This window comes from Schistocerca serialis, chromosome 5, assembly GCF_023864345.2.
Source record: "Schistocerca serialis cubense isolate TAMUIC-IGC-003099 chromosome 5, iqSchSeri2.2, whole genome shotgun sequence".
Lineage (NCBI taxonomy): Eukaryota > Metazoa > Arthropoda > Insecta > Orthoptera > Acrididae > Schistocerca > Schistocerca serialis.
This window is the reverse complement of record NC_064642.1, coordinates 142,611,612-142,636,683: the sequence shown is the minus strand read 5'-3', so window position 1 is coordinate 142,636,683 and position 25,072 is coordinate 142,611,612. Positions and strand designations below refer to the sequence as shown.

The 25,072-nt window shown below is 39.4% G+C and overlaps 1 protein-coding gene across 7 annotated transcripts in view; it reads right to left on the bottom strand.

Annotated features, from left to right (window-relative positions):
- LOC126480890 (cellular tumor antigen p53-like) overlaps positions 1-25,072 on the bottom strand; it is a 146,300-nt gene that overhangs the window by 6,601 nt on the left and 114,627 nt on the right. The window lies entirely within an intron of this gene.

The window sequence follows — 25,072 nt, the reverse complement described above, 5'->3', positions numbered from 1 at the left end:
CATCAATAGCAACTTCTAAAGAACTAAACAAGTACTAGAATATTAAATTTTTCTCAAAACTTATGCATGCCAGCAAAAATGTACCCATTAAAGTAATGGTTATATGACAGGGGAGAGAGGACGAGTTTTATTATGTCAAGATATGTAGTGCCTGAATTTATAATCAGTTTATAAATCATAATGAAGTGCTCTCATTTACTGATAACTGCCACAACTAAATTTAAATGCTCAGAGCAAACACAGTCGCCACAGTACAACCATTATTCTGTGAATATGAAGAAAGTTAAATAATGAATGTCTTTCAGAGTCAGTGGGAAAAAAAATAGCAACACCAAGCAGATAACTTCAAATAATGGCAAATGATGTTTCCATAATAAACTTGCCAAACTGACTTACTAAAGTTTGCAAATGCTTACTCAGTGTTTTGTAACGTTCCTTACATAACAATTACTTGTATGTTGAAAAGCATCAACTTCTCAAACAATTAAATTTTTGACTCGTCACTGAAATTGAATCTCTACCGACATAATTTAACAAATGAATAACTTAAGTATGCTGTGCTATAAAGTGTCAACAGAACAATGAAATTGAAGCCTGTCAAGAAAATGTTGAAGTTGCACTTAAAATGCTAAACTCAGTGCCTCATCTGTTTCACAGCCTTTAGCATCACATACAGCACACATTATATTCAAATTCATCTGTGACACAAACCTTTAAGACATAATCACGGATGATACCTCAGCAGCTAACAAAGCCATCTATTTAAACTTGCCTTGGTGGATTATGATACTTATCCTATAATCTAAATCATTGGTATTTACTGTTATTCTTCCTTTTTAAATATTTTGTCAATTTAAAATAATTCTGGTACTGTTAAGATGACACCTCCTTCACCCAAGGTGTGAACACGACTACTGTACTTGTCACAACCTCTTCTGAAAGGTGTAAATCATTAACAATCATATTAACGATGAACTATTACTAAAATATTGCTCTACTGGTGAGGTACCATATGCAAATAAACAAGGACTGGAACACATTTGATTTGTTTGTTGCATCATGAGCAGCAGTCACTTGAAGTTGAGAGGCAGCTCACTGACACAGCACAGAACAGACACACAAGACTCAGACTACCTTGACAAGCCTAATTCTCTCATAATGAACCACCTCTAATATTTATGAAAAGTAATGGTCTTGGACAATTGTGCTTCTATCATAAAAAAGAGGAATGTACAAGGACTGTGGCTTTTAAGAGCCTTTTACTCATTTGCCTGCAGTGCGATTTTCATTAGTAGCAATATATCCAGAAACAACAAAAGCTCAAAAATGCAAACAGTGCAACAAGCTTCTAGTGAGATAAATTTATTTTCAGAACACATGTTGAATACCACTTTGACAACTACTATATACCTTATGTGCCATACACCTCTTAGTGCAGCACACCTTTCATTTCACCGTTTTAAAGTAGCTTAGAGGTACTCAACAATTTAAATCTTGTAAATGTTTTCAGTATCATTAACAATTTTTCAGAAGGTTACTGAATGAAAGTTTGCAACAGAAAATAATAATAACAGTTATTAATAAACTATTGTTCATAAAAATTCATGGTGAATTCCCAGACAGATTTTAAATGTGTAAGGTAGAGTAGGGTTCAATCTCTAATATATGCCTTCTGTAAACAATGGTCTCTTAGTTATGCATGGATATTTTATATGTGCATTGTCCATAAAGGCAAGTGTTTGAAAGAAAATATCACAACAGCTTACATATCACAGTAGATTGAAAAATTCAGCCTGGTAACATGCACAGCCCAAAAGTCGGTTGTAAAAAACTTAAAGACTGGTAAGTAAAACAGACAAATATGGACTCACAAGAAATAAAACGTAACAGCAAATGTGAGAGATCACAATGAATCAATTATATGATTATTATGAGAAAAAGCAAAGTAGCCAACTCTCACTTTCTTGGGGATTGAGGAAGAAAACTGTTATATTTTGATTAAAATAAATTTGTGATGGCACACCACCAAGTTGAACAATTGGGACAAGCAACCAGTTGCTCATAGTTCAAACCAGTTGCTCATAGTTCATTCTCATGTGGTAAGTAGTCTACCAATCTGCGATGAAGATGTGTGGAACTGTGAAGAGTGTGTGAAGACATAAGAATTTATGGTGCTCACTAAGAGCTAGAAGAGAGACGTAGTTGGTGGAAACTAGTGAGATGAAAATGGAGAAGGAATTGAATAACTAATGACAACCAACTTACGATCTGTTACAAAAGAGGGGTACTTATCTAGAGGGTATGTCTCACATCCGAGATTCAAATAACAATGTACTACACTACTGGCCATTAAAATTGCTACACCAAGAAGAAATGCAGATGATAAACAGGTATTCATTGGACAAATATATTATACTAGAAGTGACATGTGATTACATTTTCACGCAATTTGGGTGCATAGATCCTTAGAAATCAGTACCCAGAACAACCACCTCTGGCCGTAATAACGGCCTTGATACACCTGGGCATTGAGGTAAACAGAGCTTGGGTGGCATGTACAGGTACAGCTGCCATTGACCAGACGTTTTCAATTGGCGAGAGATCTGGAGAATGTGCTGGCCAAGGCAGCAGACGAACATTTTCTGTATCCAGAAAGGCCCGTACAGGACCTGCAACATGCAGTCGTGCATTATTTTGCTCAAATGTAAGGTTTCGCAGGGATCGAAGAATGAAGGGTAGAGCCACGGGTCGTAACACATCTGAAATGTAATGTCCACTGTTCAAAGTGCCATCAATGCGAACAAGAGGTGACCGAGAAATGTAACCAATGGCACCCCATACCATCACGCCGGGTGATACGCCAGTATGGCGATGACGAATACGTGCTTCCAATGTGCATTCACTGTGACGTCGCCAAACACGGATGCGACCACCATGATGCTGTAAACAGAACCTGGATTCATCCGAAAAAATGACGTTTTGCGTTTCGTGCAGCCAGGTTTGTCGTTGAGTACACCATTGCAGGCGCGTCGAAGGTAACCGCAGCCATGGTCTCCGAGCTGATAGTCCGTGCTACTGCAAACGTCGTCGAACTGTTCATGCAGATGGTTGTTGTCTTTTAAAAGTCCCCATCTGTTGACTCAGGGATCGAGACGTGGCTACACGATCCATTACAGCCATGCGGATAAGATGCCTGCCATCTCGACTGCTAGTGATACAAGGCCGTTGGGATCCAGCACGGTGTTCCGTATTATCCTCCTGAACCCACCGATTCCATATTCTGCTAACAGTCATTGGATCTCGACCAATGTGAGCAGCAATGTTGCGATACGATAAACCGCAATCGCGATAGGCTACAGTCTGACCTTTAGCAACGTCGGAAACGTGATGGTACGCATTTCTCCTCCTTACACGAGACATCACAAAAATGTTTCGCCAGGCAATGCCAGTCAACTGCTGTTTGTTATGAGAAATCGGTTGGAAACATTCCTCATGTCAGCATGGTGTAGGTGTCGCCACCAGTGCCAACCTTGTGTGAATGCTCTGAAAAGATAATAATTTGCATATCGCAGCATCTTCTTCCTGTCGGCTAAATTTCGCGTCTGTAGCATGTCATCTTCGTCGTGTAGCAATTTTAATGGCCAGTAGTGTAATTAAAAAAGGATAAATAATAGTAACACTAAAACAAATGTTATTACCTGTTTATAAGAGATGTGGCCACGGGCATTTCAAGACAGTGTTGACACTTCACAAGCAGTTGGACTAGTGATGGTTAACCGTATGCGAGGTGTACTAGTTTTATATGGGACACCCTGTACCTCCCTCCCAAACGTAAAAAAAACTGATGCAGCATTGAAAACATGCTAATATGACTGTGCCCACAGGGACTGAAAGGGTTGTTGTCTATTCTCCTGAGGGATATCGTGTCAAATTCTATCCAGTTGCCAAGTTAGATCATCAAAATCCTGGGCTGGTTGAAGGGCCCTATCCATACTGCTCCAAAAGCCGCCAACTGGGGAGAGTTCCTGTGACCTTGCTGGCTAAGTAGGGTTTGGCAAGGATGAAGACAAGCTGTAGAAACTCTAGCCATGTGCAGGCAGACCTTTCTTGCTGACATTTAAGCGAAATGGAGCTTGCCATGAATGCAAAAAAACAAGGTGGAGAGCATGGTCTAAATACCGCTGTGTTGTAAGGGTGTCATAGATGACAAACAGAGGGATCCTGCTGCTAAAGGAAATAGCACCCCAGACCATCACTCCTTGTTGCCGGGCCATACGGGAGGCAACAGTCAGGTTGGTATCCCACCGCTGTCAGGGTGTCTCCAGAGACGTCTTTGGTGATCATTGGGTCACAATTCAAACTGGGACTCACCACTGAAGACAATTCTACTCCAGTCAATCAGATTCCACGCCGAAGATGGACACACAGTGGACAGTGGTGGGATACCAACAGCCTGGAAACCAGGAGTGATGGTCTGGGATGCCACTTCTTTTCATAGCAGGACCCCCTCGGTTGTCATTTGCGGCACCTTATAGCACAGCAGTATGTCCACGATACTCGACACCCTGGTTTGTTGCCCTTCATGGCAAGCCATCCTGGCTTTACATTTCAGCAAGATAATGCCCATCGCACACTGCAAGAGTTTCTACTGCTTGTCTTTGTGCTTGCCAAACCCTATTTTGGCTGGCAAGACTGCCAGATCTCTCACCAACTGAGAATATCTGGAGCATTATGGGCACAGCCCTCCAAGCAGCTTTGGATTTTGACAATCTAATGTGCCAATTGGACAGAATTTGGCATGGTATCCCTCAGGAGGACAGTCAAGAATTCTGCATAAGGGCTAGACATGGACGAATGTGTTACTGACTTGCTCAACTTCTGAAGCTCTTTCTCTTGAATAATCGTCCACTTTTTCTAATATTGCAGTAATTTGTTTGCTTTTACATGTACATCACATTTACCAACTTCTGTTCCATTCAGATAATTCCTCAGGGTGCGTCTTTTTTTTTTTTTGTCTTACAAGTGTACACAATAAGAATGAAAACACATTTTCATACCCTCCCCCAATGTTTTGTATACATGGAGATGACAAAAGTCATGGGATACCTCTTAATATTGTGCTGGACCACCTCCTGTGTGTCGTAGTTCAACAACTAGATGTGACACCGACTCGACAAGTCATTGGGAACCTCTTGCAAAAGCATTGAGCCATGCTGCCACAGTTTCACAACTGTGAAAGTATTGCCGGTGCAGAATTTTGTGCATGAACTGAGCTTTTGATTACGCCCCATAAATGTTTGACAGGATTCATGTCAGATGATCTGGGTGACCAAACCATTTGCTCGAATTGTCCAGATTGTTCTTCAAACCAATCACGAACAACTGTGGTGCAGTGACATGGCACATTGTCACCCACAAAAATTACATCGGTGTTTGGGAACATGACATCCATGAATGGATGCAAATGGTCTTAAGGAGGCAAACATACATAGGACCCAGTTCACTCTATGTAAACACAGCCCACACTATTATGGGGTCACAACCAGCATGCAGCTTGCCTTGTTCACAATTAGGTCCTTGGCTTTGTGGGATCTGCACCATGCTTGAACCCTACCATCAGTGCTTACCAGCCGAAATCGGGACTCATCTGACCAGGTCACGGTTTTCTAGTCATCAGGATCTAACTGATATGGTTACGAGCCCAGTAGAGGTGCTGTAGGCAATGTCATGCTGTTAGCAAAGGTTTTTGCATCAGTCGTCTGCTGCCATAGCAAATTAATGCCAAATTTTGTGGCACTTTCCAAATGGATGTGTTTGTCATTCGTCCAACACTGATTTCTGTGGTTATTTCACACAGTTTGCTTGTCTGTTAGCACTGACAACTCTACACAAAAGCCACTGCTCTCGGTCATTAAGCGAAGGCCACTGGCCGCTGCATTGTTGCCTGAAATGTGGTCTTCGCAGCACACTCTCGACACTGTTGATCACAGAATATTGAATTCCCGAATGATTTCTGAAATTGAATGTTCCATGCATCTAGCTCCATCTATAATTTTGCATTCAAAGTCTGTTAATTATCACTGGGCGGCCACTGGAAACTTTTTCACATGAATAACCTGAGTACAAACGATAGCTCCGCCATTGCATTGTCCTTTTATATCTTGTGTACACAATGACACAGCCAAATGCATATGTGCATATCGCTGTCCCATGACTTTTGTCATCTCAGTGTATATCATGAAGCAGACACAACAACAACAACAACAACAACAACAACAACTTCCCTCATCATTCCTAACTTTGAAACCACAAACGTAATTTTAATGTTTCACTTGCAGCCACATATTGTGCCTCCACTGATGAAAGAGTTGTCATTTACTTTTCCGTACAACTGGACCAATTCCAAGTAACTTGAGTACAGTGCCACTTGTTGACTGTCTTGTGTCTTTGTCCCCACCATGATCATCATCATTATAAGCTTCAATACTGCAGTCTCCAGTCTTCTCAAACTCAGTGCCATTCTGGTTCAGTTGCCAAAGATAATGGTTCTGGCATGGCATGGCATTATCATACCATTATTTCTCTAAAATTCTCTTCACATATGCACACTGATTGATTTCAACACAGCTATCAAATGTATTCAGTTGTAAGCCCAGGAGGTAATCAACATTTTCTAAAGTGTTCTGAAAATTTGTTACACTACTGTTCAATAAATTTAGTTGTTGCATCAACAGAGCCCATATCCAATTCATCATCAACATAAAGGAGCAGTAACGGATTTTTACATTAGAACATAACTGGATCTGAAAAGCTCTCCCATGAATTACATATCCTAAAAAATCTACCAAGACAATCCAACCAGCATTTTGAGGCTTGGTTTAAACCATACAAACTCTTCAGCAGTTGACATACATGTCCTGTACCACCTTCATAGTCTTCTGGTTGACACATGTGAATTTACTCCTTCAAAATACCATTCAAAATGCAGTCCTTAATCAAACTGCCTGTATACCAATCATGTTGATTTGCAACACACACTAAACAGGGCACCTGTTATCTCAGATCTTGCTGCAGGGCTAAATGTGTAAATATAATTTTATTTTTTGGTATATACCAAACCTTTTCATTATTTACATTTAAAACTATAGCAAAAACACATCAATTTTAAATTATTTGTTTTAGTTTAGTAAGCTAGTTTCCATGTTTTAGTTTTTACCACAGAATTCATTTCTTCTCATATTACTTTCTTTCATTCTTTAAACTTTTCTGACTGCACTGATTCTATATAATGCCTTGGCATCTCACGAAAAAATCTTTGTTCTTGGTCAGTGGGGTGAATCTTCACTGAAACATGACATTTTCTTCAAATATCGCCTCTCACCTAAATTGTAGCTTCTTTTGTCTTTGTGTCTTACTTCCAAGTTGCTCTCAACTTGCCCTCAAATTCATGCAAATGATTGCTAACCTTTCTGTTACTCTTCACTATATCTTAGTTCATTCAATCTCATTAAACATCCTTTTCAAAATCAGCATTTTCACATTCAGTTTCTGCAATATCTTCCTTTTTGACTACATCTGATGTATCCACAACCATTTTAGTCCCTTGAGTAAGTGGTTTCTGTATTTGTTGAATTGTACATCTCTGCATACACAGACATGCCTTTTACAGAACAATACAAATGATTGCCACAGCTATTATAACCAACCACATATCATTTTGAAGATTTAGAACAAACTACTATGGTCTTTATGTGAGTATCCATGCACAGCTTTCTGTTCCAGATGTCACCAAATTATCAAAACAAACTTCCTTTTGCAAAAATATCCCAATTCAAGTTTTACCTTTCATATTCATGGGACCAATTCAATTCAGAGTGTATGTTGCAGCCAGAATTTCCTCATTCCACAATGCTTTTGGTAAGTTTTCAGCAGAGTGGGCAGAACCAAAAACATGCCATCTGACATATGATTCTATTTTTCCACTCAGCAACTCCATTCTCTGGAATTGTTTATGGCACAATAATGGAATGTTCAGTCCAAAAGTGTCAACATATCTATGTGCATCTTTATTATGGCACTCTTTGCTACTTGCTTTATGTTCTTTTGCTGTAACTTCATCTTTAGTTTGTATCATTGTAACAAATAATGTCACTTTTTTTTTAAATGTCGTCTTTCTGTTATAGAAGATACGTTATCCTGTAACTAGAAAAAAATTGTCCTTAAAAACAGCAAATTATCAATGACCCTGCAAATCATTTTCATCCATTGGTCCACAATCATCTGCATAAACTAATTCTCCGGCTGCAGTGGGTTTCTGCTCTCTTCCACTAAACACTAGCTGATGATTTTTACCATTCATGCACCCCTCGCAAAGGCTGCTATCAATGATCTTCCATATCACGATCCTTCAAAAACTGGTCCCTATAGTGTTTATTTTGATTTTTTTTTTCTTTGGGGGAGGGGAGGGGGATAGAGTAGGGGTGGGGTTGACAAACTTCACAGTCAAATGATAAAAGTTCATTTTCACCACTGGATGCAGCAATAGCTATGGCAATATCATTTTTTGAAAAATACCCACAGCTTCCCACAGTTTTCAATTATTTTGTCTATTACTTTTTGAGCAGCTTTGTTAACAGAAAGTGAAATAAGTTATTAGATCCACTTGAACAAAACCTAAAATCTTCAACATATGGTGCCATCCATTTTTGTCCACTGAATATCTGTACATCAATTCGATCTGCACCAAATGCTTCAATATTTTTACACAATTTTTAGCATTATGTTTCTCGGAGTTTCAAATGGCTCATACATAGTGTACCTATCATGCTGATTTGTTATATGATGCGTCGCACCACTGTCCATGTAACATTTGACACAGTCCTGTTTGTTTACATCTGCAGAAAAATTGTTGCATTTCACCATTAAACCCTCTTCTCAATTTTTGAAGTACCTGTGTAGTTACAATTTTTTGATCTTCCCATTGGTGTTACACCGGCTGATAACATAGCACAGTTCTTTCTTTTATCTATACCAGGACATTTATTTGATTGATTGCTCTTTTTCTTAAATCTAAAACAAACCAAACTTATGTTTCATTATTTTGATATGTGACACACTTCACCACATGAAAAGCATTTTCTGTCTTCATTTTATCATTTCTGTAGCAATACTTTCATCATCACGATCCGTTAGTCTTAACTCATAATTGAAACATCAGTTTTCTAACATTTTCCCATGTTTTCTCTCCGAATATAAATTATTCCATGTAAGGTAAATATAATCAAACTCGCAGGGCAAATTTTGCAAAAATCACCCCACAAAGGTCATCACCAAGAAAGTTGAACTTTTATTCCATAATTCTTGGCTAGATGGGCTTGCATACCATTGGACACTTCCCACATGATAATATGAAACTTGTGTCTATGTGGATCAATCTTTCTAGCTGAGCAAATGTCATAAATCTTATGCAGCTGACCCCAAGTCACTTTGGCAGTCTTGCATTCCCGTATGTGAAGTAAAGACTTCGTGTCAAGTGACAGAATTAGGTGTTTTCTTGCCTTTCCATTTGTCTTGATTCATTTAGAGATTTTGAGCCCTTCATCTGGTTTAATCAATTTACTATTAATAACATCAAAAAGTTTGTCACACTCTAAAATACTTCTCATTACAGTTCTTCAGGTTTCCCAATTTTCTTTGCAAATCAGCTTTTCAATATGCTGTGTTCCATCTGCTATCCTCTAGTTTTTTGTACTTCTACAAAGTCCAGTTACCATCAAAATTAGTTACAATTGTTGTAAAATAAAATTTTTATTTTAAAACCTCATAGGCAGAACAATATTGGTGAGATGACATGAAAATACAAACATCAAATACAGAATAGTATAAATTCTTAATAATAAATACTAATACTAATGGACAACTGTGGCAAATTGGGTTTTTTGACAGTGGATAAACTAAACCCTAAAATAACAACTGCAAACTCACAATAATAATGAATCAGTTGACATACTGTATACATCTCAATGTAAAAAAAAAAAAAAAAATCAATACTGAAAGCCAAAAGTTTACACAATAAAAGTAATAAAATAACTTTAACAATATAAAAAAAATGAAATCGATTTTCCATGAAAGAGAGATTGATACTCAAACAGAAATAACAACAAAGGATAAAGAAAAAATGATCAAATATAATAAAATAACACAATTTTACATCCTATTAAAAAACAAAAACCTAAAAGAAAAGAAACAATGCCAAACATGAAACTAATCCAATGTCCCCCTCCACCACACACACACACACACACACACACACACACACAGGGACAATCCACTTTCACTGAAACCCATTAAACTTACTACCCAGGGCCTCTACATTTTCCATACTACCCTCTTTAACTCTTGGAAAATACAGTAACTCTTAGGAACACATTTCCACCAGCAGTACTCATCAAGATGAGCCTGCAAGACAGAATAGCACCTTTCGCCCCTCCCAACATCAGATTTGACAGACCTATCAAGGCCCCAATAGTACTGATACAGGCCCCAATCTCAGGGGCTTTAAATTCTAGGTTAGGTTCACAACAAGAAGATTGTAGCCCTTACTGTCCAATCCCCTGCAGAAAGTGAACCTATGTGACATAACAGTAAATCCTTCTGTACATGTTCCACTGTGAGTGATGTCAAAACATATTTACTGCTACTGTCAACTACTTGAGATACAACATCAATAGAATCCCTGTTCAAAACAACAGTCCCAAAAACAACAGTCCCAAAAACAACAGAACAACATCATGATCCTTTCACTCTTCTACTTAACAAAATGACCTGCATCAACTTCCACTACCACCCCATATTCCCCTATTGCACCCCTATGGTTTATGAATTTAAATGTACTTCTCTCCAGAATGAAAACTAGTCTACTACTGCCCACTTACACCAGTGTGTAGAACTCTTAACAAAAGTAGTACATCAACATAACTATAACACAGAGACTGAGTCTTAATCTCTTTCCCGGTATCCCCTCCCCCCCTGCTTTCAATAATTGACAATCAATAGTCAGTCTAACTGTGGCCACTGTAGTGTGTGTTTGGGTGTCTGATTGTGTGTGTGTGTGTGTGTGTGTGTGTGTGTGTGTGTGTGTGTGTGTGGTGATTCCTGTTATGTGTTTCTAGGTTCCACACATCGGTCTGCTATAGGTGAGTGGTTGCCTTTCCCAATTTTATGTATGTTCCACCCAGAAATATCCATTACTGTCATATTACTACCACATATATGACATCTATGACACTCTCTGATGATACCTGAACTAATTTAAAAATTTTATTGTTGACCCCTCAGTTTCCATTTGACTCCACAACATACATTTATTAAATATTAATTCTGGACCAGTTTGAGAAGATTACATTGCAAGATCATGCATCAATATAAAAAAATTATGAAATGAGGGAAAGATGCAAAGAAATACAAAAAAAGGAGGAATATTTTATGTAAGACAGAAAATGAGTTTCAGTCACTGAAAGGAACTAGCAAACTGGGCAAAAATTATCTTTTGGAAAAGAAAATTTGTTTGTATATAAGTCAAAGTTCTCTTATTACTAGGACAACCAAAGATAATATTTAATCTCTGGATGCTAGATGCTTCAACTCATTAACAAATGACACCACATAGTATATCATGTCTCAATGCCGATGGATGGTATTGAACATTCCAGTTGACCCATACATCCACAGACATGAAGCAGAAAACAACTAAGAGTTTGAATAATTTCAGGTCACAATCTTCAAAGACTATTAATGTATATATAATAAGACTGAAAAGACTGACACTTTCACAAATATAATGAGGAAAGACAGACACCATCTGGGTAACTTTTTATGTTTACTCAGGTTGGTCTCAGCCTCTGTTACAGATAATCAATCATCTTCAGATCCACATCTCTTATTCCTTTCAAAATGATCAACCCCTGACATTGAGGAGAAAGTGTGCTTTTTTGAGCATGGTATGACGAGTGTCAACTTTAAGGAGTCATAAAAACCAGACCGTAATTGGGAGAAATATTTCCTATAAGCAGTTTACAGATTCACCTTTTCTGTTAGCAGGTGGATTTTCATTATTTTTTGATTAGTCGTTTCATCACAATAATGTGATTGAGCTTACCATTGTAGCTGTTGTGGCAGACAGAGCACAGTCGTAAGGCTTGGACTCGTTGGTTGCACTGCATGTCATTACCAATGAACACTCACTGTGCTTGTCAGTTTAAAGTTTGTAAAGCAACGAGGTTAGGAGCTGTAATCTAAGCGAGGCTGTGTGGGGCATAGTTATTCATCCATACTGTCATTGTTGTAATGTGTGAGAAGCACAAATTAACCAGAGAAGAATGGCAGTTTCAAACTAGTATTCCAATGCAGTACTGCAGCAGCATTCAGTAGTTGTTGTGAGGAGAGGACAATAATATGGGAAACTATAAATGAACCTACCTTAAATGCTTTCATGGCAGTATGAGGTCCTGCTGCTGATATTGCAGTTGTCTACTCTTATCAACAAAAGTTTCATTGCTATCTCAAGAGAGGGAGTCTTTGCATACACCTCTTTTAAAGTTTGTGCAAATGATTACTTGAATTTCTCCTTACATTCTGGGAACACTTTTCAGAGCAGAGCAACAAAAGTATAAAGTCCCGTTCATCTTAAAAATTCTTGCTTTCCTCTGCTATCATGTTCTAGACAAAGGCCCCAATCAAGTTCAAAGACATTGAATTCATGGCATGTGACAGTAAATTCCTCATGTGACGTGACATTAGATGAAAGCTCTACATTTCTGCTTTCTATTCATTCAGAAATTGAGTCATCCTTCCATTTCACAGAAGACTTTCAGGGGATTTATCATTGTGTGATATGGAGTCTGCTCTATAACAATCGCAGATCTGTTCCAACAATTTTTCCAGAACGCTCCTAAATCTATCTTCATAGTGTCAGGCAGTCATCTCAGAAAATTAATCAGCATCTCCTCCTTTTTCCCAATAAAACATATCCTATCATTTTGCACGAACCCATTTTCATTCCCAATGTGACAGATTACAAGCATTTCCCCAGATTTGAACAGAGTGAATTCTTGCTTTCCAGCCATGCCACTCTTGAGCACTTCCCCTGACATAACCATATACATTTGCTGATGCACAAGGCATTTTTGTACCTGTCAGCCAACCTTCGCATCTCACCAACTGCCATCAGTGTGATAAATAGTTCACCCAGTGTTTGACAAGAACCTTAATTTCTGCAAGAACTCTTTTTTCCTGCTACTCAATCAGCACACATTTTTTGTTGAACTTTTTGTGTCTGACGTCCAATTTCCGAACAGCACACCAAAAAGTTGTTTCACTCATACATGTAAAGTCTTCCAGTCAGTTTTCAAGTTTTTCAATACAGTTGCTACTTTTGGAAACTGCTTTTTCACAATGTAGTCGTTGAGTTTCCTTGTGTATGAATCGCGCAATGCAAACGTCTGTTTCCTGCCAGTACTCATTTTTTTGGTGACAAGACAAAGTTCCTCTGTATTCACTAATTACCACAGACTTTTCACAACTCCGTAAATGAAGTATGGTTTCACACAAGTACAAGTACAACTAATTATACCAAGAAGACTGTCTCACACTAGTACCAAACAACGAATGGCAGCATGATTACTTCCTACCTGACAGGAAGCCCCAATGTAAAGACTGCAGCAATGAACAACAGAAAGAGTGTTCAGGGGTCCGACAACATAGCACATGCGAGCACGCGACAGACAAGGACACACAAGTAAATAAATTAAGCATGTTATATTAGAGCTTTATGCACAGTTATGTGTACTAAAACATAACAGTTGTGAAAGACAGCAACAGAACTAACATTTACACTTTTCATTTTGTTCATATGATTATGAGTTCAATTTCAGAGGGCAATTATGATAGAATGGATAATTATAAAAGACGAAAAAGGAGTAAAGAGTACAAAGCTGATTGTAGCATGACAAAAAATACATACAGTGGCAGTATAAAAATAAGAAAGTGAATCATAAAGCAATTTAGACCAGTAACCTGAATAAATATAAAATGTTTCTCAGATGGTGTCTATCTTTCTTTATTGCAGTTTTTCACTTTTAAATATGTATCAGCAGTGCTGGAATTTTGCCTTTGGAATGTAAGTAGTGGCTAGCCATTCAGACTCCTTGTAATTTTAAACGGAGATAAGGACAGACAATTACAGATATTTGGGAAACCTATCAACACAGATATAGAAATCGACAAGTTATCATATCACCCAAGACAACATAAAACTGTTCAAGACTAAATCAGACTGTAGGTAGTAGTTGTCAGAAATAATCTTTCCTCAGTGTATTATAATGTTCAGAACCACTTTCTTGTATAAGGGTGGTGAAAGCCATTTGCATTCAAGTACTGGTCAGTGTGTTTTGGTTTCTTGTACGCTGAGTGACTAAGCAGGCCTCCTGCCCTCTGCTAAACTAAAACATCCAAGAATGGTAACTTGACGTCTGTCTTCATTGCAACAGTGAATTTAATTTTGGGATAGACATCGTTCATGCAAAACTGCATAATTGCATTTTGATCACAAGACCATATCAAGGTGTCGTCAATGTACTGTAGGAAGGAAGATGGTCACAATGCTGCAGAGTTCAGAGCTTGCTACACAAAGTGCACCATGAAGAAAAGTTAGCAACAGCCAGACACAGTGGGGATCCCACAACTGTCCCATCTGTCAACACACAATATTCATTGCAGTATAGGGAGTACGTTGTCATTACGGCATTGTGGAACAGCTTGAATATCCCAGGTGAAAACTGTTGGGGCAGAAGATTCACCAGCACCCTCGTAAAAAATGACACTACATCCTCACTAATCATTACATACTTTGGCCTACCTTCCTTTCCTTGAGTGTCTCAACAAATGTATTGTGAGTTAACAACATGGTGTTCACAATGTCCCACTCTAGGTGTTAACAATCCTGCCAGATGTTCTGCAAGTCTGTACATGGGCAAACTGATGCTACTAACGATGGGCCTATCTTTTTGGCAATCTGTAAAGCCTGGGAGGTCTGGAAGCATATGGCATTAATAATATCTTCATATCTCAATCTGGTATAACAGAATAATTCTATAACTGTCCTGTCTTTTTGACAATGACCTCTTTCAGATCGTGACTATGATTCCAGTATGTATCACACACTAATAAATGTAGCATCTTCAGGTGGAAGTCTTCAATGTTCAGAACCACAGCGTCGTTTCCTTTATTGCTAGCAAGACAATCAATCTACATGTTTACGCAATAAGTCCAGGACACGTTGTTGTTCTTGGTCAATTTTAAGTGTAAGTGAAGATGTCACACTAACCACCAGCTGCATACTAGCAAAAGCTAGACCACTGAAGTCTAATATGTGCCAGGATTAACGATATGGCTTATGCTGATTATGTGAGAAGAAGGACTTGCATACACTGAATGAAACATCACTGTGGTTCTGAACACAGCACGTGCTACATTTATTAGAGGATGATAGTAACCGAAGATTAGTCATGATCCAACACAGGACATCATCGGAACGACAGGAAAGTTATTTAAGGACTCTGGTATGCCATATGAAATGACAAAGAAATGAATGCCATGTGCTGGCAGAACTCCAAGGCTTTATGGATTGCGAAACAGACACAAGGAAAATGTCCCTTTGTATATCAGAAAGAATTGTTTTTATGACAGCCACCTACAGTCTAAATTTCAGCACTTGAGATGCATGATCAGGGAAAATGGTTTCGATAAGGGAGACATTACAAATGTGTCAGGTGCGACTGATGAAGGACGCCTCATAAATTGGTGGAAGAGATCAATATAGCTGCATTCCTTATGTACTATGGGGCAAGATTAGAAAGATAGGTTGCGTGCTGCACAGGCATGGACCAGTATCAGTATTCCGGGCTGCCTCCAGGATATGAGACACATTATCTCCCAATAAAGGTAATGTATGTCCTCCGAGTGCCCAGTGCATATGGTGTTCCCTGCAAATCTGGAGGCCAGACTATTCACACTGTTGCTGAGCACTGTCCTAAACATATGGAACATATTAGAAAAGAGAGTTTGAAAAGTCACCCTGACCTGAACAATTTGTGAAAAACAGACATAAAATACAATTTGAAAGCAAGACTTTTGATTCATGTGTCATCATATTGCAGTTCTGTTTTAGAGGGGGTGGGAGGAGGGTGGGGGTGAGATTAGAATAATCCACAACAATTTTCCGTAACCAGGATTACATACGTAACAGAACTTGAAGGGAGGCTTTGGATTTTGACCAAAAGCAAAGATGGATGCTCGATACTTCCAGGAAGGCATACGTGACAGTCTCCAATGGTGTGCTGGCACCTCCAGTCTAGGTCCCATGGCAGATCAGAGCTGCTACAAGCAGCCAAATTTGCCTTCCTTTGCAAGCATCAGTGCATCCCTCTCCAGTAGGTTCCAGACCCTGCCATTGCACCATTACAGTACCGGCACTGTGTGGCATTTATTTCTGATGATGATGGCACATAAAACATTCAAAAGCCAGAGACCTCTACCGAAGTGGCGCAGAATGAAACCGAGGTTTCATTTAGGCATGCAACCACAAAAGACTGAGGACACATTTGTTTGTGTTATTTTTCCAGGTTAAAGTCAAGCGCCAGCGTGCCAGTCGGGAAAGTTAGAGCAGAGAGGGCTGTGAAGAAGATGTCAGCCAATTGCACATGGACCGACCCCTCTTTAGGATGACAACACGATGGCAGCGCCCTCTACGTGAAGAGAACATGAACGCTGCACCCGAGTGCTATGAGTTTCTAAAGAAGCGTCAAGATCAGTGACCTGGATAGAAGCATCTACTGTATTACTTCGCTTGTATTAGGAATTGTATATAATGGAGAGATTTCTTATTTGCATGTAACCCTTTGCTTGTGACACCTCGGTATTTCTCAAAGTTAAGTATTATCATTTATTTTCTGTGAATAAAATTCATTAATACGATTTGCTTGAATTGTTTTCTCGGATCACTAGACAACAGGTTTCCTAGGTACCCCATATTTGAAGATTAGGCAGGATACAACAGTTATATCCTAAATGTCACCTTCTGTCAATGGGAGTGAAGGTATCAGAAACTGGTAAAGTGTAATAAAATAAATTTGATAAAATAGTGACTGGTTCCTGCAATTTTTTCTTCAGTGACACACGATTTAGTCAGAGTCCCTTAATCCATCACGGAAAAAAATGATAACTATTTTGGGCACTAAGTTAAAATGTTCCTGCTAATGTTTCACTCTTTTTTTTTTACTACCTATTCCACAGTTTTACCAACATATCAGCTTGGTGCACCTAGTCTATGAGACATATATAGCCTGTTCTGTTCCCCTTGCTTCAGTATAGACACAATGAGTTGTGTGCTGATGATGTTGGAGAGATTCGGTAGTCACATTTCTTTGAGAATGCATAGCAGATGCTGTAGTGCCTCTGATGGCAAATGTGTGATTGTTGGATACCAAATGTTGACAATCCTAAGGGTGGTGAAGTTCCCTCATTGTAATGAAGTGGGCAGGATCAAAATGGAATCTGCTCTTTCAATTTGGAAACAGCCCAAGAACAAGTCGGGTTCCATCATATCCTAGGTTTTTGCTGGATGTGTGCTGAACAGTTTTCCTTTGGATGGCTGTGGAAGTTGCTTTTTTGTTACTGTGTCCATGAACAGGTCACATACCTTACATACAGTGATGTGATCTGGGACTTTGTCATTTCGTATTTTATTTATGTTGAATAACATTCCCAGTCTGTTTTTCTCTCTGTTTGTGATCAGTGTGGGATAATGGTGTGCACCCAGTAAGTCTTGAAGGACTTTCCTGTTAAATACCTGAGTGAGATACGGATAACAAACAGAAATATCAGAATCATTGATGAAAGATTGTTAACAATGGTAGATTTTGGTTTATAATTAAAACTGCAACCAACTGCAAGTATAGTTTAAAAAGTTTATTTAAAACAAACCATTATTAACTTTGATATCAATATAATAGAAGGAAACATTCCATGTGGGAAAAATTATATATAAAATCAAAGATGAGGTGACTTACCGAACGAAAGCGCTGGCAGGTCGATAGACACACAAACAAACACAAACATACACACAAAATTCAAGCTTTCGCAACAAACTGTTGCCTCATCAGGAAAGAGGGAAGGAGAGGGGAAGACGAAAGGAAGTGGGTTTTAAGGGAGAGGGTAAGGAGTCATTCCAATCCCGGGAGCGGAAAGACTTACCTTAGGGGGAAAAAAGGACAGGTATACACTCGCACACACGCACGTATCCATCCACACATACAGACACAAGCAGACATATTTAAAGAGTTTGGGCAGAGATGTCAGTCGAGGCAGAAGTGTAGAGGCAAAGAAGTTGTTGAAAGACAGGTGAGGTATGAGTGGCGGCAACTTGAAATTAGCGGAGATTGAGGCCTGGCGGATGACGAGAAGAGAGGATATACCGAAGGGCAAGTTCCCATCTCCGGAGTTCGGATAGGTTGGTGTTGGTGGGAAGTATCCAGATAACCCGGACGGTGTAACACTGTGCCAAGATGTGCTGGCTGTGCACCAAGGCATGTTTAGCCACAGGGTGATCCTCATTACCAACAAACACTGTCTGCCTGTGTCCATTCATGCGAATGGACAGTTTGTTGGTGGTCATTCCCACATAGAATGCATCACAGTGTAGGCAGGTCAGTTGGTAAATCACGTGGGTGCTTTCACACGTGGCTCTGCCTTTGATCGTGTACACCTTCCGGGTTACAGGACTGGAGTAGGTGGTGGTGGGAGGGTGCATGGGACAGGTTTTGCATCGGGGGCGGTTACAAGGATAGGAGCCAGAGGGTAGGGAAGGTGGTTTGGGGATTTCATAGGGATGAACTAACAGGTTACGAAGGTTAGGTGGACGGCGGAAAGACACTCTTGGCGGAGTGGGGAGGATTTCATGAAGGATGGATCTCATTTCAGGGCAGGATTTGAGGAAGTCGTATCCCTGCTGGAGAGCCACATTCAGAGTCTGGTCCAGTCCCGGAAAGTATCCTGTCACAAGTGGGGCACTTTTGTGGTTCTTCTGTGGGGGATTCTGGGTTTGAGGGGACGAGGATGTGGCTCTGGTTATTTGCTTCTGTACCAGGTCGGGAGGGTAGTTGCGGGATGCGAAAGCTGTTTCCAGGTTGTTGGTGTACTGATTCAGGGATTCCGGACTGGAGCAGATTCGTTTGCCATGAAGACCTAGGCTGTAGGGAAGGGACCGTTTGATGTGGAATAGGTGGCAGCTGTCATAATGGAGGTACTGTTGCTTGTTGGTGGGTTTGATGTGGACGGACGTGTGAAGTTGGCCATTGGACAGGTGGAGGTCAACGTCAAGGAAAGTGGCATGGGATTTGGAATAGGACCAGGTGAATCTGATGGAACCAAAGGAGTTGAGGTTGGAGAGGAAATTCTGGAGTTCTTCTTCACTGTGAGTCCAGATCATAAAGATGTCATCAATAAATCTGTACCAAACTTTGGGTTGGCAGACTTGGGTAACCGAGAAGGCTTCCTCTAAGCGACCCATGAATAGGTTGGCATACGAGGGGGCCATCCTGGTACCCATGGCTGTTCCCTTTAATTGTTGGTATGTCTGGCCTTCAAAAGTGAAGAAGTTGTGGGTCAGGATGAAGCTGGCTAAGGTAATGAGGAAAGAGGTTTTAGGTAGGGTGGTAGGTGTTCGGCGTGAAAGGAAATGCTCCATCGCAGCGAGGCCCTGGACGTGCGGAATATTTGTGTATAAGGACGTGGCATCAATGGTTACAAGGATGGTTTCCGGGGGTAACAGATTGGGTAAGGATTCCAGGCGTTCAAGAAAGTGGTTGGTGTCTTTGATGAAGGATGGGAGACTGCATGTAATGGGTTGAAGGTGTTGATCTACGTAGGCAGAGATACGTTCTGTGGGGGCTTGGTAACCAGCTACAATGGGGCGGCCGGGATGATTGGGTTTGTGGATTTTAGGAAGAAGGTAGAAGGTAGGGGTGCGGGGTGTCGGTGGGGTCAGGAGGTTGATGGAGTCAGGTGAAAGGTTTTGCAGGGGGCCTAAGGTTCTGAGGATTCCTTGAAGCTCCGCCTGGACATCGGGAATGGGGTTACCTTGGCAAACTTTGTATGTGGTGTTGTCTGAAAGCTGACGCAGTCCCTCAGCCACATACTCCCGACGATCAAGTACCACGGTTGTGGAACCCTTGTCCGCCGGAAGAATGACGATGGATCAGTCAGCCTTCAGATCACGGATCGCCTGGGCTTCAGCAGTGGTGATGTTGGGTGTAGGATTAAGGTTTTTTAAGAAGGATTGAGATGCAAGGCTGGAAGTCAGAAATTCCTGGAAGGTTTGGAGAGGGTGATTTTGAGGAAGAGGAGGTGGGTCCCGCTGTGACGGAGGACGGAACTGTTCCAGGCAGGGTTCAATTTGGATGGTGTCTTGAGAAGTCGGATCATTAGGAGCAGGATTAGGATCATTTTTCTTCGTGGCACTTCCTCAAATCCTGCCCTGAAATGAGATCCATCCTTCATGAAATCCTCCCCACTCCATTTTCGAAATGGTGGAAACTAAACAATGCAGTTCCTTACAGCATGTACATGTTATCAAGACAATAAATGACAATTTAGTGCAAAGAATTAGGATGTTAGAAAAAGAACCAACAGATATTGAAACAGTGTTATATACCTATAACAACATAAGTACTTATGTTTTGTGAGTTATAATTAACGAATTGGAACAGAGATGACAAAAATCTGTACATTGTACAACAGTACATACTAAAACTACCAAATTAGTAGACAACAAATCTGCATCTACAATGACTACCTGTGCACTGTCATGAACACCAACAGTTTAAAGTAACAATAGTTTTAGTGCAAACACATGCAATGATATCAAATAACATTTTGAGCTTAGAAGAGACAAAGAAAGAATTAAGAAAAGTGGTAGAAGACCTGCTATTCAAGTACAGGACAGTAAGCAATACTTGTGATGACTTTACCACAACACTAAGCATGGGATTAAATTAGAAATTCCCCAAGTTTTCACCTTCAAGCAAAATTCACACAGTTTTATTTCTTAAGTTATTTAAAGGCATGTTACTCGATTCCTGGACAGCTTCTAATAAGATACAATTTGTGTTAAGCGACTCAACAGGTGACACAGCACAGTGGGGTATGTTACAGCTAGAAGAATTCAAACTTACATTGGTTTCGAAACAGCATTTAAGTCTAAGTACTGAAGTGAGAGAGTACAAAAGAAACTTATATTAGAACGTTTAGGACCAAAACCTTACAATAACAGTTCAGGAACTGATACAGAGATTCTGTGGAGTGGCATCTAAATGAAACAAAATATCTAGACGATCCTATAAGAGAGGAACATTTATTGGAGGTTATCATTAGCTGATTAACATCGCATCAAAGGGACGAATTGTTATTATGGGATTGGGGAAAAGTGAACAACTTACTGGAATACCTAAAACAGGTAGATACGGTGGAAAGGCAAGCTGAAAGATGGTACACAGGCAGCACTAACAATAACAATAACCAACACAGTAAAGTTAACAGAGGGATAGAAATGGGAACAATAACAGAAATTATCACAATAATACATTTATCAGTAATATTACCACAGAGAGGGAAGACAAACAGGCTTCTGGGGAGAGGCTTGGTTCCCTCATACAACACAAAATGAGCCACAACAATCTCTTCCAGTTTAATTAGACGTCTTACTACATGAAGGTAACACACAAATAAAAGAATATATGAAACCAAAACTGACATACATTGTAAATAATGTAACTGTGGGAGTTATTTTGGGTTCTGGTAGGGACATAGAGCAGTAGTTACAGTGAAGTAATTTGTTGGATTCTTTCCTGCGGTTACCAGTCACAGGAATGACAATAAGAGGCATAACAGGGGTAACCGGCATGACAGACAAAGCAGTACATGCAGAATTGTTTGTTAAATTTACATTAAACACACACATTTCAGTAAGCAATGTTTGTAGTGGAAGGTTTAAATGTACCTATGATTTTAGCGTAGATTGATTTTCAGACAGTAATGTGTCATTAAACTTCCAAAATGGGACAGTGACATTAACATATGGACAAGAAGAGGACTTAGCTGTCATACACTATGAGCGGAACATTACAGCCAGTTAATGACAGAAGCTACACTAGAACAGGATGACGGGCCCTGTGCAGACGTGGAACAAGTGAATGAAACATATATTTGATAACATTAACAAATCAATGCATCTAAGTACTGATGGAAAGAAGGATACGATTTCTTCATTTTGTAGGCAAATAAAAGTATTTTCAACATCTCCAGGCATTATTAAATATTTTGTTTGTAGGTTGAAGATTAAACCACACAATCCATTTGACATCAGACCCTACTCTAGACTAATATCGATAAGGTTATTAGTACAAAAAGAAACTGAAAGAATGTTAGAATCAAACATTATAGAAATTTCTAATACCTGTTACAATAATCCATTATTTGTTGTTAAAATGTACAATGTTGGATGCACAAACTGTAAAAAGAATAACAGAGCCAGAAAGGGACAGGAACTGCTAGCTAAGTGTGAAGGAGTAAAATATATTAGCACCATGGACTGATGGTAGGTTACTGGTGGAGTGACTTACACAAAGATTCATGGAAGTATTCCTGTCTGAAGGACAGTAATATCAACTTCAAGTGCTACCATTTGGTCTACACGTATCAGTCTCCATTTTCACAAGAGCTCCAGGTAAAGCAAGAGGCAATGAATTGCAAAGCAAAGTGTTGCTATATGTCGATGATATAGTGGTTATATGCACAACATGGGAAGAACACCTGCAAACACTGGATGAATTTTTTATGAGATTAGGTTCCCAAGGTATCACCATTAAATTGTCAAAATTGCAATTTGGGACAAATGAGGTTGAGTTCTTGGGACATACTGTAAATACTCGGGGCATTAAGCTTGATCCATACAGATTGGATGCGATCACACTGTGCCCAGAATCAATTAATAAAAAACAACTCAAATCTTTTTTGGGATAGTGGGCTTCTACAGAAAATGCCTTGTCAGTTCAGGTATTATGCAGCAAATTTAATGAGATTATTAAACGAAAATACAGTAGGACATTGGTATATAAATTGCTACGAAGTATTTTCAAAAAGAAAACAAGCATTGGCAGCATGCCAACTGCCGGTTCACCTGAATTTCGCCCTTCCTTTTCATATCGAGGTGGATGCATTGGATTACGGGTTGGGCTGTCACATATTCCAGGAGTATGTGACTGAGAGAAAAGCAACAGCTTCCACCAGCAGAATGCTCACACAACATGAATGAAATTATAGCATTACGGAAAAGGAAACATTATCAGTAGTGTAGGCATTCAAGAAGCAAGACATGAGACAGTACTACATACAGATCACAGAACATAGACATTTCTATTAAAGAGCAAACATCTACAAAGTAGGCAAACATGCTGGGCTCTCTCTCCACAGGAACTCCACTTCATTATTAAATTTGTGTAGGGAGAAGATAATACAGGGTGTCCCAAAAAGAATGACCTGATTTTAACTTGTAATAACATTGAGACAAATGTCACTAGGTAACTGAAACAGTGCTAGATGTAATTGGCATAGTTCAGAGTTTCAGAAAAAATCCACTAGATGTCGCTATGAGCGCTGACCTGGAGCATGCAGCCAGTCTTGCGCAATATGGCGCCGTACAATGGAAGGCATATTGTGTAATTGAATGTAGTCGTACTCAATCAGTGACCACAGTTCAGAGGGTGTTTCATATTCAATTTATTGCTAAACGTTCCCCCCTTACCTTGTGATACTGATGAACTAAAAACCAGAATATCAGTTGCTGTAGCTTCAGTGACAGAAGACACCTTACACTCAGACTGGGATGAATTCGGCTATCGGCTAGATGTCGTCCGTGCAGACAATGGAGGACATATTGAACATTTACGATGGATTTTTATAAACTTCTGTCTTTTCTGAGTAATTTAGTATGCTATTTGTTAGTGTTAAGCCCTTCTTCCTAATAAATAATTCTACTTCAAATCGGGTCATTCTCTTTGGGACACCCTGTATAGTGCTCGATTCACTGTCTTGACTACCTGCAGATCTTCATTTGAAGCAAAATGTAAAGGAATCGGGGCAAATTTACTGTTTATTTTCTGAAGGTAAATACATATGAGAAAGACAAAGATTTTTTTGTAGAAACTTAAAAAGTAAACAAAACAAAGACAGTCACTTACTTTTACAAATTGGTGTCTTGCACAAAAGTCATACTGATGTTACTGACAACTGGAATATTGATTCACAGGAAACACAACTCACAGCTAGATGGTTATTATGCATCCCACAAAACCGCATTAATTTAATAACTTCGTATGTACATAGACGATATGCCCATTGTAGCCCAAAAAAGTGTATCATGCACATGAACTAATTTTACTCCATTAAGAATATGAATTGTGTAGTTAGAAAAATCTGGAGATCTTGTGAAATGTATCAGAAAGTTAAGGTACATTGCACACTATATTGCACCCCATCATTCCATTTAATTTGTGGGATTTATTGGCCATGGACTTCAAAGGTGCTCTGCCTAGGGGCTGGGGAGGAACGATGTATATATCTGTGGTAAAGGAATGCTTGTCCAAATATGTAAAACTATATTCTGTAAGAATGTTACAATGAAATTAAGAGATCATTTTAAAAATGTGGATAAACCAAAAAATTTGCTGTTGGGTAATGGAACACAGTTAAGAGCAAACACTTTAAAGAAGTTTTGGCAAGGGAAGGCATGAACCATACATTAATTTCTAAATTTCACCCTTGAAGTAATCTGGTAGATTGGTCGTATGTTAAATGGGTATGCTTTGTCGGACTTATTGCATGGATAGGCATTCGAAATGGACAGACATGGTGATAGAATTTGAAAAGGTATTTAGTGAATTGCCACATTCAGTTACGAAGG